Raw genomic sequence first — 14,818 nt, forward strand, 5'->3', positions numbered from 1 at the left:
AATTTTTTGGGCCTCTTTACTGGATTATGTCGGAACCCGATTTTCATTAAAAAAAAAAAAACAGTTTTTTGCAATTAAATCGATTAAATTCAAACATCAAACTTACATTTTTTATGCACATGTTATTTTTTCATAACTGTTCCAATTGGCTGCGCTGATTTGCTGCAGCTGTCTCTTCTGGTTGTTCCGTGCTCTTGTCATTCATCTTTGAAAAATAAATTAACATTTTCACCGAGAACAAGTAACAACCGGTGTATACATGACAAAGGCTGGGCTTCAAAAGTATCACGGACCTCTATCCATCAATTCCCGATGGTCCGTCGAGAGTGACCACTGCTTTAAGGATGAATGGTATAATATAAATACATATATATATATTTTTTTTTTTTTGCTCCCTCTCGACGGACACGGACAAGCCGCAACCGAATATATTTCATTCCGGAGGACGTTTTATTTATGACGCGTTTTAGAAATAGTAAAAGCGACCCAAATAGAAACATTGCCCAGTCTGAGGGTGTGGCGTGCCCTTCAATACATATTCTGTAACCGCATACACTTGTCCGTCCAGTTCTTTTTGCAACAACAATTCCCCCCCCCCCGCGTGAAAATGAAAACTCTGCCATACTTTTAAAGCCGTTGTCGGTGTGTTAGACCACCGCATTCAATATGTTTTCCAACGACACGACCCGTTCCATTATGCGCGGAAACCTCATTAACCTAAGCTAATTAAAAGCGGTAACGTACATAATATTTAATCGATTGGTCTTGGTCGCCCAGCTGCTGCCTGTAGACTGAAGCGATCGTCTCCAAGGCCATAGTTTACATATGCCTACGCGTGTTCTACCCCCACTGTTTTGGTACCCCCTCCCCTTCACCGGGGACTCCTGGAGAGGAGGAGTTCATCTCTACCAAAAATGTTATGACTACAGGACAATGCTGGGGGAAAAAATGGAATATAAATAAAATATGTAAAAGTTAAATGTAACATGCTGTTATTTTGGACAATACGAATTTTATACAACTTGAAAAAAAATGATGACCGAATATATTTTCCTGTAAAATTATTTCATTTAAAATTATTTAAATTTTTTTACTAATACTACTAAAGCGTAAATATTTTCGAACGTTATTTAAAAACTCATTTCAAATCGTGCCGGAAAAGTTTTTAGATTACCCGAAAAATAATTAATTACTTGTATTCAAATACTTTTGCGCGACACCGTCCACAATAGTTTTGCAAAATTTACATTTATATGAAATCTTAAAATTTTCCCTACACGAAAAAATATCTGTTGTCCAAGACTTAATTTATATTGATTATGTGGAATTGATCAAATATAATAAGATATAATTGATAAAGGCGGCTGTTATTCTGTACTTATACTGTCTTAAAATAATTGCTCTCAGTTTAAGCCTGAATATATTATTTATTCTTACAAAATTATACACACACATCAGTCACTCGTACACTTACAAAGCGTTCTTTACTATTATGAATGTGTTCAAGTATGGTTCAAGTATATTGTCCACATTAAAATGCATTCATCGAAATTTGTATTTCTACAGATTGAGAGGTTGGTGGCTACGCACAAGGGGTGGGCGTCAGGACTTCCAGTATGTTCATTGGTATGGTACAGTCTAAATGTGTACAAAAAATTCCGCTTTCGGTGCATTTATCCCAAACTATAACCTTTTTTTTTTTTTTTGTCTAATTTGACTGAGCTCAGGTTCGCATGGGATGCTTTTGTTTGATTTGAGTGATTTGATCACTTTCAGTTTTACAATAGTTCCTGTGGACCTGTTACCTATGCCGCCCCACTTTGCCTCACTGTCTTAAAAAAGAAAACGTGGATAATAATATGTTATTGGGCTGCATACGAGAAATTGATGATGTCGCCATTTTCGCTTTACACTTTCCCTTCCGGTTAAAGATTAGAGATAACAGACAATAAATAAGTGGTAAGACACAAAACATAAGTGATACAAAATAATTATAAGTGATTAGAGATAAGCGACAAAATATAAGTGATAAGAGATAACATATCCATTATTCAATGTTTTCCCGCGGAGCGGAGAAGAAAATAATTAAGTTTTTTCATACATTAAAATATGAAACCTCAAAAAATTACACTTTGACCATTTTGACAATTTCCAGGTTTCTTTATGTGAGCGAATCGACAGTCGATAAGTATTTAAAAAAAATGGCTTTATAAAATTAATATTTATAAGGATTTCTTATGACATAAGGGTAACTAGTAAGTATGGCCCCCTCAACACTAATATGTGCTGACTGCTGTCCCCACTTTGCGCCCCGCACTCGCTGTATTGACCTTTTTTTAGTTAAAAAATTCACCAACGGAACGATTACAATAATTGTTTTCATAACATTTACCAAATTTTTCCCAAACTTTAACCTTTTTTTTTTTTTTGTCTTATTTGACTGAGCTCAGGTTCGCATGGAATGCTTTTATTTGAAAGTGATTTGATCACTTTCAGTTTTACAATAATTTCTGTACACCTGTTACCTATGCCGCCCCACTTTGCCTCACTTTTTTAAAAAAGAAAACCCACCTACACGCCAAACTTAACCGACAGTGTACTATTTTTTTAGTATCTTCTGTTCTCGTTTTTTTATTTTTTTTATATTCTTTATTTATTGAACAAAAAAACACTTTTCAATTCACCTGTGTGTGTGTGTTTGGCCGGCGTAATCAACGGAATTCGATTATGGCGTAAAGTAACGTTGAGGAACTTTGTGTATAAAAAATAAAGCACTGAGCACAAACGGTATTGGATCTCAAAAGTTCGGCTAACTTTACGGTTTAGAGAAATAAAAAAAAAAAACTTTCACCATAAAAACCCCATGTACCAATTACGATCAAAAGTGGGCACAATATTTCTACTTTAAAACTTAAAGTGAATTCGACGGTTAACGTTTTTAATCAAGCGGTAAAAAAGGCAATTTTCAGTGGCTAATAAGTTTAACATATTTATTTGCCAACACAATATCGTTCATGATTGAAAATTATTTAGCTTCTGTATAACTATCTCAACGATTACACGGTGAGTTGAATAATGAAAAAATAAGCAAGGACGTTTAGAACGTAGATACAACAATACGCTTAAATATAGCTAAACATTAAATCGTTAAAAAGCCAAGCTCGGCAATGAAGGAAATGATGTGTAGAATGGGAAATTCAGACGTGCAGTTACACATAGAATAGAAAGTAAAATTAATATTCCAATGGAAACTAGCTAAATAATTACTGTGAAACATCTAGCGGCGGTCATTCGAAACTCGACAACTACTTCTTTCACGCAAGCCCTACCAGTAGGTCCAATGCTTCACAGCCTAACTCCATCATTTTTTTTTTTTGAAGCACCCTGTATTATATGTATTACCTGGCCGTGTGTTTTCCGGCTTGTGAATAATTCATCGCCGAACAAACCCGATTGTGTGTATTATACAACAGCACAAGCGCAATCAATAGAGAAAACTCCAAATGGCATTAAAAATAATATATATATATATATATACATTTCCTGCGGTCGTTACTTTTAATGATGTTGGAAAGTTCCATCGGCTTGTTACGGCACTGAACTTTAACAATCGGTATGGGACACGATCGCCCGAAACCCGTATCTACTTAAGTGACTAAGTAAGTAGGCGGATTTTTCATATGCTCTGTGATAAAATTATATTGTTCGAGTTAAGTATACTGTTGTAATTGTTGTACAAGCCGCGAGGATATTTTTTTTACTCCAGTCGAAGCACTGGACTTATTCGCACAATAAAGGTTTGTTTGGTTAAGGGCAGAACGTCAAATATTTTGTTTTAAGAACATGAAAAATAGATTAGGTAAGGTGATCTTTTTTTTTTTAAAGGTTGTACTAATAAATGTAGATAAATTTGATTAAAAACTTTGGAAACGGAAAAATCATCATTAATACAATCAGTTTGAATTAAGATATTTTGTTATGAAGTTTTTAGCGAACTGAAATTCAAGGTGATGCAAAATACTGTTAATTTAAAAATGTCGATAGTGTTTAAGAAAGTCAACAGTGTCCACACACTTCATGCAGATACACCAAGACATGGATATGTCCTGCAATCTAGTATCTCTAATATATTATCTCTATTAATTCACCTCCAAAATCCAGAATGACCCTCAGCTATAAGACATATCCATGACTAATTAATGTATTTAAGTTGGAACAATTTTGAATAAAAATAATTAAGATTAGAGGAAAGAAAAACGAAAGAATACTTAAGACATTACTATTATCACAGTCACTAAAGCTTTTGCCAAACTCTTTCACAAGTAGAACACAAAACTTAGTGGGAACTAATCGCAAACACAGCGGCTGGGCGACAGATTAACTTACTCTACACAAATAAACGCTTCGATGTGAGCTTTAGGTAGCAAAAATATGAATACAAGTATTGAAGAGAGATATTTTGTACATTATACTTAATAATTTTTCTACCGTTTCTGCCTCACAATTTATTAATATTTCAAAAAAGCGTGCAAGGGTGTGTCCATAAATATTAGGAAATGTCAAATTTGTCGGTAATTTGGCAAACTCACGGTTTTTGACACCATAAAGAATTTTTTAAAAAAATGGTAACGGGTACAAAAAGTAAGGGAATTAAAATAAGGGCCGCCCAAAAAATATAAACTACACTATTGAGGTTAGGTGACGCGGGCTTAATGTTTAATTTAACGGGTAATTTTTGGAATTCGTTCGTACCGCCTATTAATTTTCAAGTAAGTATATTAATATATTACTGCGAGCAGTTATAGTAATTTATTATTCAAAACTTGCTGCCGACCGGCGATTCTCGTTTTAATATAATAGGAAACAAAATTAATAGGTTCCCATTTGACTTTCAAAATTTACCCTCGTAAACAACCTAACCGGGTGGTTTACCTATCCAATGGTATAATATAAACAGTAGGTATACAGGATGATACGCTTAACGCGAACAAAACCGTTCAAAATGTCTGTGAAAATAATATTACAATTTTGAAGGGTTTCCAGTTACAATAATACTTTACAGTGTTTTTTTCATTATTGATAAATTCTAGTTTTATCGATTTTTTTTGAAAACTAAGAATAGTAAGTTTACTTAACTGTTTTTAGCTTCGATGCGGAGCTGAGAAGTTATTGTTTTTACAATGATGTGTTTTTATTTTAAATTTTTTATTTTTGTGTCTGGACCCACGATATCTCATAAACCGCTGAACCGATTTCTTCGTGTAGCAACTCTATAGATCAGAAATCATACCTGGAAGGTACTTTATCAGGCCAAAAAATCAAAAAAAGTCACCCCTTCACCATCAAAGTCGAGAAAAACACCTAAAAAATGTACTAATTTTTTAACTTAAAATTACAACGCTCTATAACTTTTTTAAAAATAGTCGAAAATGTTCCAAATTTATATGAATTGTTCTTCAAACATAGCACTATCGATAAACGTTAACAAACCAAAAAAATATCATAAACCCATTCCCTTAGAAGGGATAGAATTTTTTTCTTATTTTCACTTTTTCAAGCAAAGTTTTAGAGGTTTAGAACTGAAAATTAGACCAATGGTAGATCTAAAATGGAACTCTAACATATACAATTTGCTCAAAAATCTGTAGTCAAATTTTTTTCTTATTAAGGAAAACCCCCAAAAATGGGGTAAATTTACACTTTGGCCGTAGTCAGTTTCTAGGTTGCTATGTGCGAGTGAGTCAACAGTCAACAGGTAATGAACATATTTGTATTATATTGTTAATTACTATTTATGGGTAACTATGGCAATACATTTTTACAGACAGACGATCAACCCTTATCGTATCCACCCTGTACAAGACTAAATATTAAATTTTAAGTACATTATTGCTGGTGGTCCCACGATATCTTCTAAACCGCTATAACTGGTTTGAACATACTATCCGCAGATTCGCATCGAAGCGTTTATTTAAAAGTGATTTTATCTCTTTCAGTTATAATAAAATCTGTAGACCTATGACCTCTCCGTCCCCACTATGCCCCGACCCCACTGTAACCCCCAATCGCCCAATTATGTGATAAAAACTCTGTGAACTTGAGATTTTCAAATATCCTCTTCTTAGAATATTGCCTATCTATCTATGATGACAATTATTATTATTACAGAACCGCATACTGTGCAGACAGTAGTGTGTCACTGGATGAGAAGAGCGACGGGAAAACGGAAGGTTGGGTTACCTCCCTTACCCTCCCCGACGAGGGGGTGGGCGGGGAGGGGGATAAAGGGTATTTTGCCACTGTGATCAATAGCACACGGTATTGATTTATTCATAAAGGAATCATCCGGGGAGATACGCCGCATCGGCCATCGGGTCGACCGTAAATTATAAATGATTTCACTAGGCAAAGACCCTGGCCGCTTTCGCATTTTGTCAGCGTGGTGCAAATGGGTTTCTTGGCGGAACGGAATAATGTTTTCCAAGTGTGTGTCTGGCAAAACGAGATTAAAAGCAACAACACGACGTAACCACTTGATCAGTCCAAATCGTCAAGAGGACCAAAAAAAAAAACAATTAAAACAACACGGTACATTAATTTAAAGTTTTATGCGAAAAACGCTTTAACTATGTTGTGATCGCCGCATGCGTGTCCGAAAAAAACTCAAGAAGAAGATGTGCTAATTGTAGTACTTGCTAAATCTGAACATGAGGTTCAGATTTGTTCAAAATGGTCATGCACAATTTGTAATGTCTGGTTTATGATGTCTCAACGAGGGCAAAATGAGGGTCTCAAAGATTACCGTAACAAGTAAATGTTCCTTTTATTATTTAACTTAGTTTTTATACCAAAAGAAGAAATATTGTTGGTGTTAAAAACTTGTGACCAAGACTGGTTATATGTATTACCAGAATAGTGTACTGTGTTTGAGTATTTAACACCATTTATTGACATATTAATTTTAAAAAAAAAAGTTGTTAACTAACAATACAGTTAAGTTTTATAAAATAATTTGTTAATAATTTAAGACTGGACGCTTTGTATTATTTGTATAAAATAATTTTATTTTTGTTATGTAATAAAACGGAAGATTAAAATTAATTAAAAATATATCAAGGAAATATTATTTAAAAAACTATTTATTTTTACGTAAAAAAATATTGAAAAATTGAATTTTTAATTGGACTTCATTTTTATATAAAATATTTAGACATACATGGTCTGATTCGAATAGCTGAATTAGATATATTTAGGTAGGTATGTGTTGAAAATGAGTCCAAAAAAAAAATGATATGATATAGCTGATAAATCTGTAAAATGTTATCAATAACCATCATAATGAACTCTCCAAAGAACATAACAAATTAAAAAAAAAACAGTCCATATAATATCTATTATATGATTTTCACTGAAGTATTTATTTCAATTTTGTGTATCTTTAAAGACACGTCGCCAAGTTAGGGGTTGAATGTGTTCTACTAATTTTCTATTTTGATTAGTTGGACGAAAAATTGTTTTGATAGGTAATTTTTTTAAAATTTTTGTGTTAGACTGACTAACTTATGTTTACAGTAGTTTTATTAAAAAACGCGGTGGGTGTATTTACGACAAATATTCCGTTTAGAAATAATTCTGAAAAATAAATATTTACATAGCTTCTTTTTTTTTCAACTCGAGAGAGCAATTTCGTGTCAGAACATATTTTTATTTTCTTCCTGGAACTCTTGTATATATATATATATATTTTTTTTTTTTTTTTGCATACATATTTTATACTTTAATATGCGGTGTTCGTGCACTGATATTCTCTTCCAGACTTTGCCGTTCGGAATTTAGAAAGACAGCTGTTGCGCACAATTTTCAATATTATATTACACCGAGCGGCTCTCGGTCTAGGTGCTCTAATATTATAATATCATGTCTTAAGAGGGCGTCGCACCGGTGATTTTCAGTGGTAAAAACATGTTTAAGCAGACTGAAAATAACTCGCTTAATTTTGGTTTTAGAGTAAAAGCACCCGTTATAAAATTAAAAAAAAAAAACAATTTTTTGTAAAGTTACAGTCATTTAAAAATGTTAAAATAGTCGTTATTTCTAAACTATGTATTGAGCGTTATACTTGAAATAATGAAAAAAACGCACCGCCTTGCCCTCTGGAATATTGTTTTCTTTTAATTTTATAATGGGCGCTTTTACTCTAAAACCAAAATTAAGCGAGTTATTTTCAGTCTGCTTAAACATGTAGAGATGAAAAAACATTTTTAAATCGCTTTCAAGGATGCTGTGACGGTCCGAAAAATAAATTAACTACCATAATAGAGTCCTAGTTATTGAACTAATAATTACACATCACAGTTTAACCTTTAAATTAAGATTTTGTGAAAAATTGCCTATACTTTACTCCTTCAAAATAGGCGGTCCTCTTAACTCGGATTCAACTAGGACTTGAGCGGACAGAACCGCTTCTGTCGATAAAAAACAAAATTATAATGATTTATCAGTGAATGGATTTAATATATTTATCAGTGGAAATGTATTAAATATAATATTATGAATTTATTACACATTAAGGGACATTCCAAAGTTAAAAAAAATATATACCAGTGTACAATTTAAGTAAGGTGACTTTTTTTAAACAAGCGTTATTTTTACCTGTCGGCCATCGATTATAGTTCTTATTGTACTCTATGAAAGTCGAAGTGAAAACGAATGCTTATAAAACGCCCAACAGCCAGTCAGTGGAGAGTACATAGTTATCGTGTTATACCTACTACAATCCGTCGATAAACACTGTATTTTTGGAAAACACACACACACAGACATAAATATTATATACCTAAACACATAATTATATGGGTGAAGGATTATTGATAAAAATAAAAAGGCCCCATTTGGTGGCAATGTCATAACTAATAACTAAATTTGTATACATAAACATGTTTAAATACAAATAACAGTTGAAGGGCACAGGGAAAAAACGGTAGTAGTCACATTATGGAATTTTTTTTTTCAAATAGTTTTTTTCAATTTATTACATTAATTTTTTTTATTTATGTCAATAGATTGTTTAAATAAATACATTTTTTATTAATGGAGTAGCATTTAATGTGATTTTTTTTTGTTCTCATGTAAGAGGGAGAGGAATTCACGAACTTTGTTTTTGCTATACTCTAAAAGGTTCACAATTGCCCTTCAATTATTGTTTTGACAATTTCCGTAATAACTAAATTTGTATATATAAACAGGTTTAAATCAAAATAACAATCGCCCTCCCCCCCCCTTGGCGCCGTCCCCGCGTTTCAAAGCTTTTATCGACAATTATTACCATTGTATTTCTACCGTAATATATAACATGTTATATTATAGATTCGCATCTTGGCATTTGTTTGTCTGAAAGTGATTTTGTGTCACTTGTCCGACTCTCTCCGGTCGCGGGTGTAGTGATTTTTTTTTTGTATTTTCAAAGAGATAAAAAAAATCCCCTACCTACTTGTTGTTTAGGGTTAAAAACGTTCTCGCCATAAGTTTATCCGACAAAGAACACCTTCAAAACGGCACGTGTGACGTGGCCCGGCCGATAACGGACCTTCCTTTAAATAGAGATTTCTTTCTGGTCGTTAAAAAAAAAAACCAAAACGTGTGCGCACCATTTTACTACACTTAAAAGTTTGCGGCCGACCGTGTACGATTATTTACTTTCGGGTAAAAGTTTCGGAAAAATCGATTGGAAAACATAATAATATATAAAATAGTGAACCGAATACGTTTTCGAGTAGACCCCGCAGAAGCCCACCGTTATACAGGGTGATCATATTTTTTCAACAAAATATTACTCTTTTCCCTATACTCGTCTTCAACCGCTTGTCTATTATTATCTCAAATCAGATAGGTAATGAATCACTTTTCCATATAATATTAATAAAAAAAGATGTACAACCAGTGTTATTTAACGGCAACTCGTCGAGCAAACATTTTCAAAGTATTGAAAAATAAAGTAAAGATACATGTAAAGGTCAAGCACAAGTGTCTTACATCAGATGGATCACCCTGTAGTAAGTAAACAGGCCACCCGTTTGATGCGGCGACGACGAGCAATGGTAAAGTTTTTCTTTTTGAATATATTTAACTTTGTACAGTTTTTATGTCGACACAACGTTATACATATAATCTACATTGGGTCTGCGAAGCGACGAACTCATCAAAAACGGTTTCTTTGCCCGTCTGCTCGATAAACATGTCTTTGTGTAAAACCGTTTAAAACATAAAATAGTATATTAAGTTTTGTTAGGTATGTCTGTTAGTGAAAATTCCTCAAAAAGGGTGCATCTAAATTTAAAAAAAAAATGACTAGGTATTCTAAAACCAATACTTTTTCAGTTCCTTTTTTCAAGCTATACCTAATATGTATTAAATATAAAACCAATCACAGATAATAATATAAATAATAATAGCCTCGATTATGAATAACCAATAAGGATTAGAACTAATAATAATACATTAAAAAAATGAAATAATTATTGTATTCCTGTTATTAGCTCTAACCAACACAGCTAATAACCGTTAGGCCTTTCCAGAGTCACAACCAGGGTTTTATACCCTATATATTATGTTTGCATATTTTTTTTTGCAAGAACCAATTATGCATTATTACACCTTTATGAAAAAATTTTAAATTCGATATTTAAATAAAAATAAGAAATAATAGGAGATTACCAAGCGGGGTTCACACAAGGCAAGTCAACTGTAGACCAAATACACACAATCAAACAAATCATGGAAAAAAGCTATGAACTCGACCAAGATATATTATACTTGCTATTTGTGGACTTCAAACAAGAGAAGTAGTCTTTGACGGGTGATGATTGAACTCGGAATACCGGAAAAACTTCTGAGATTAGTGAAGGTATGAGTTCAAAATTTCAAATGTAAAGTAAAATTCAACTCTGTAATGTCAGAAGATTTTCCAGTAGAAACTGGTTTTAAACGAGGGGATGCACCTATTCTCTTCAACGTTGCCCTGGAATCGGTAATAAGGAAAGTGCAAAGAGACTCCATAGGTCTGAAATAATTGGAGAACAAAATATGGCGATGGCAGCGTATGCAAAAAATATAACAATAATAATAATGGCGAAACCGAAGATCAAGTAAGCTAAACGCAACGAATAAAGTCAATAGAAGAAGGAAAAGTATAGGACCAAACATCAACGAAGACAAGACCCGATTTTATCAATATACGACCTACAGTGAATCTGTGAAAATCTGTTATCAGCCAAAGTCTAAATTTTTAATTTCGCAAAGTTGTTTTGAATAAATATTATTTTTTTCTCTACTTATAATAATTATTGTTAGTTTTTATATATTTGTAACGGAATTCAATTATGTTAACAATTTGTTAGTGATTTTGCTTTACATGCAATTCTACCTAAATTATAGAAAGAAATTTGAAAAAAATGTAATAATTTATAATTATATACTGAGTGATTTTTTTTATCATGGCCAGTCAATATTTCACTGGTTTTATTTAATAATTGATTTTTTTTTTTTTTATACAGTTTTTATATAATGTGATCTCAATTTTCCACAAATTTTTATGTTCCTACCCCCCTCCCAAATAAATTATTTTGATAGCGACTTTTGATTTTCAAACCTGACTGTATCAGCATTTGAAAAAGTACCTAACTCAAAAATTAGGCTATACAAATAGGCCTGGTCAGGCCTATTGCATTATATGCAGACGAGAAGGAACTAATGACGTTTGAGGGGAACATATATTATATAGGAGGATTTTCAACATCATGATACTACGGTTTCGGCCAGGACAAAAATGTATGTCATTTGCACACACAGTAAAAAAACGCGCATACTTCTAAAAAAATGTTCTAAAAGAATTGAACGCGCTTTGCAAATGTTTTTTAAGGGGACATAAAAATATCAAAAAACTATGGCGTACACTCTCGTTTGCTCTATTCATACTATTTCGTATAATCGGGCACGTCTGAAATTTTACGTTTAATAAACATTTTACAACGAACACCGCCGGTCGTCCCCACCGAGATGTCGGATGATATTATTATTGTTATTGCTTTACTTTTTTTTTAATATTATTATAGCTACGGCTGTCTGCCAAGCACGTGCATGGGATGCCCGATGAGTAGATACAAGACGTATACAATGCGCAGTGCACAATACGTGTGCCTTGTGTTCGCTTGACGAGTGCGTTCAAAAGCTCATATCTTGTCTGGAAAGTCATAAAAAAAATATATATATATATATAAATATATGTCAAAAAAAAAAACTGGATCTTAAATTTTTTACCGCAGTGACGAATTTTAATAAGAGTTTTTTTTTTTTTTTTTGAGAAGGTCGAGTGTACATATTTTTTAAGTCATATAAAAATATGTATTATTTACTCAAATGTTTAATACGAATATTAAAAACTATTGCGTTTGTGGTTTATTAAGTAACCATAAAATCTGCTTAGGTTGGTAAAAATGTTCCATTTTGACTTGAGGTTCGTACACCCGATGACGTTATTAAAGTAAAATTATATAAGTTTTAGTTGTATCAAGACGAAGGTACTATATGTTAGAAAAAACAAAACTTATTTGATTAAAGTCTCCTAATAATATCTATTGAAAATCAAAAATCTCAATGGGTATAATATTGAAAATATTTTTTGTTGGTGTATTTTCAATTTGTTTTAAGACGTGTAATATGGTGTAGATTAACCCTCTTCAAGTCTAAATGTAAGATGTCCGCTCCAAAAACGATTTCTAGGAAACTATTTTTCGAAAAAATAAAATGAATTAAAAAGATTACTTTAATTTTTTTCATTAATAAACCTAAATTAATGTACCAAATTGTAAATATCTTCAATGAAGTCGCGTTTAAATGTAATGTATTTAATTCTAAATGTCTATAGTAAAATTAAATTCAATATGAACCTATTGGGAGGCTATACTTATAGGCTAGACAAAGAAAAGCTTAAAAAACAAAACTCGGTTTAATTATGAATTATAATTTAAGTTTAAATTATTAACCATTATTAGTATTGGTAGTAAGAAAAAGTTAAATTTGTATTAATCATGAATAATTTATTCAGAATTACAAGAGCTAAATGTTCAATTACCATTAATTTTACTCATAAATTGATTATTTTTCCAAAAATTATCAGTCATACTTTTCAGCAAATTTTGTAGTTTCAAATTAACATAATACTAGTGATTATTATCCCGTGAAATTATAAATAATAATTTAAATAAATTAATGGTATGCGTTATGCAGAAAACATCCATCCCACAAAGCCAAAAAAAATAAATAAATAAATAAAATTTCAATAATACTTAAAACAAAATGTCTTTTTGCAGAATGCAATAAAACAATTTTAACTGTGTAGCTATTTATCAATGTTTCAAAAATTAACAAAATTCTATAAATGTTAACCCCGTACATGTATTTCTTACATGAATCGAAAGGTTAAGAAAAATTGTTTTAAAACATCAAATTATTCCCAAACAGAGATTCGTGGGATAAGAAAATTGGAACTTTTCAACACAAAACGATACATAAGTGAATATATATAATACACCATAAACCAATTTTATATAAGTCAAATATGCGACTTGGGTCCCTTTTAAGAAGAAACAACCATTGAAATGTATTTTTTTACTCGAATTTATCGTCATTCGATTAGTTTTCACTTTAATTCGAATAAATATTGTTCAGAACACCGTTTAATAATAAACAATATATAAAGTATGTAGGGTGTTTACTTAATTGAATAATAGTCCAAATCAACGATGGTGTCAATACAAAAACTGTACCACTCAACAGCTAAGAAAGTCCGAACAACACGGCCGGGACGACTAAAAGCAATCCAAAATGTTTTGAAAAATAAATAAATCCTCGTCAATTCTACTCCTTAAGGTTCTTTCGACCAAAAGTTTTTTCCCGGAACAAGCTAAACACTTCTACAAATCTTCCAGTTGGGTTAATTGCTAAAATCACTGCGCTGATACAACTCACAAACTCGACTTAAAAACTCTCTAAAAGCAATTATTTTTCCACCTCGTATATGGTCGCATGTGTCTCTCAATTTACTATTCTCTTGTTTCTCTATAAATTGAAAAGATCAATAATAACAACTAATTCTCCATTTTCCAAAACCTATAATGAAAGTAAATAGAAAAAAAATAACATTTTCTATTTTTCCATTATGATTTATATCAGTACCATTATTTATTTATTTATTTTTTGTTTGGTTTGGTTTGGAATTGCATCTTATTTAACAAATGAATTGTTAATTAACGAATAGAAAATAAAGAATGTGCATCGTGCTTTGAACAAAACGAATTTAAATAATTAAAAAAATTCTTTAAGTATTCTTTTGATAAATAATACATTTTTTTAATTATTGGTCAATGTTAGCCTGCAAATAAATACTTTTTATCTGAGGAAATAGCAAACTATTATTTTTTTTTAAAATAAATAATGATGATAATAATGATTTTGTCAATGCAAATAAACCTTCAATCAGTTGATCTTTAATTTAACATATTAACAACAATGGACCATTATTAACCCATTATAAAGATTTTGTAAGATCTACTACGATTTTAATTGGCTTTATAGGAGGATTTTCTTTTCTTTGGGTGAGAAATATCTAGCAATTTAATGACAATGCACTTTAATCTTCCCTGGGATCTATAAATCCTGGACAATCGAACACGAGGGCTGTAAAAATGTTAAGTTCGAATTCAAAAACTGTTGAAAATGACGAGGTTAAGAAATAAACAAAAAAAAAAATGCAAAACACTTA

This window comes from Adelges cooleyi, unplaced genomic scaffold, assembly GCF_023614345.1.
Source record: "Adelges cooleyi isolate 19-005CV unplaced genomic scaffold, UGA_ACOO_1.1 ACOO_flye_CR_arks_rails_tigmint_CR_PRNA_2, whole genome shotgun sequence".
NCBI lineage: Eukaryota > Metazoa > Arthropoda > Insecta > Hemiptera > Adelgidae > Adelges > Adelges cooleyi.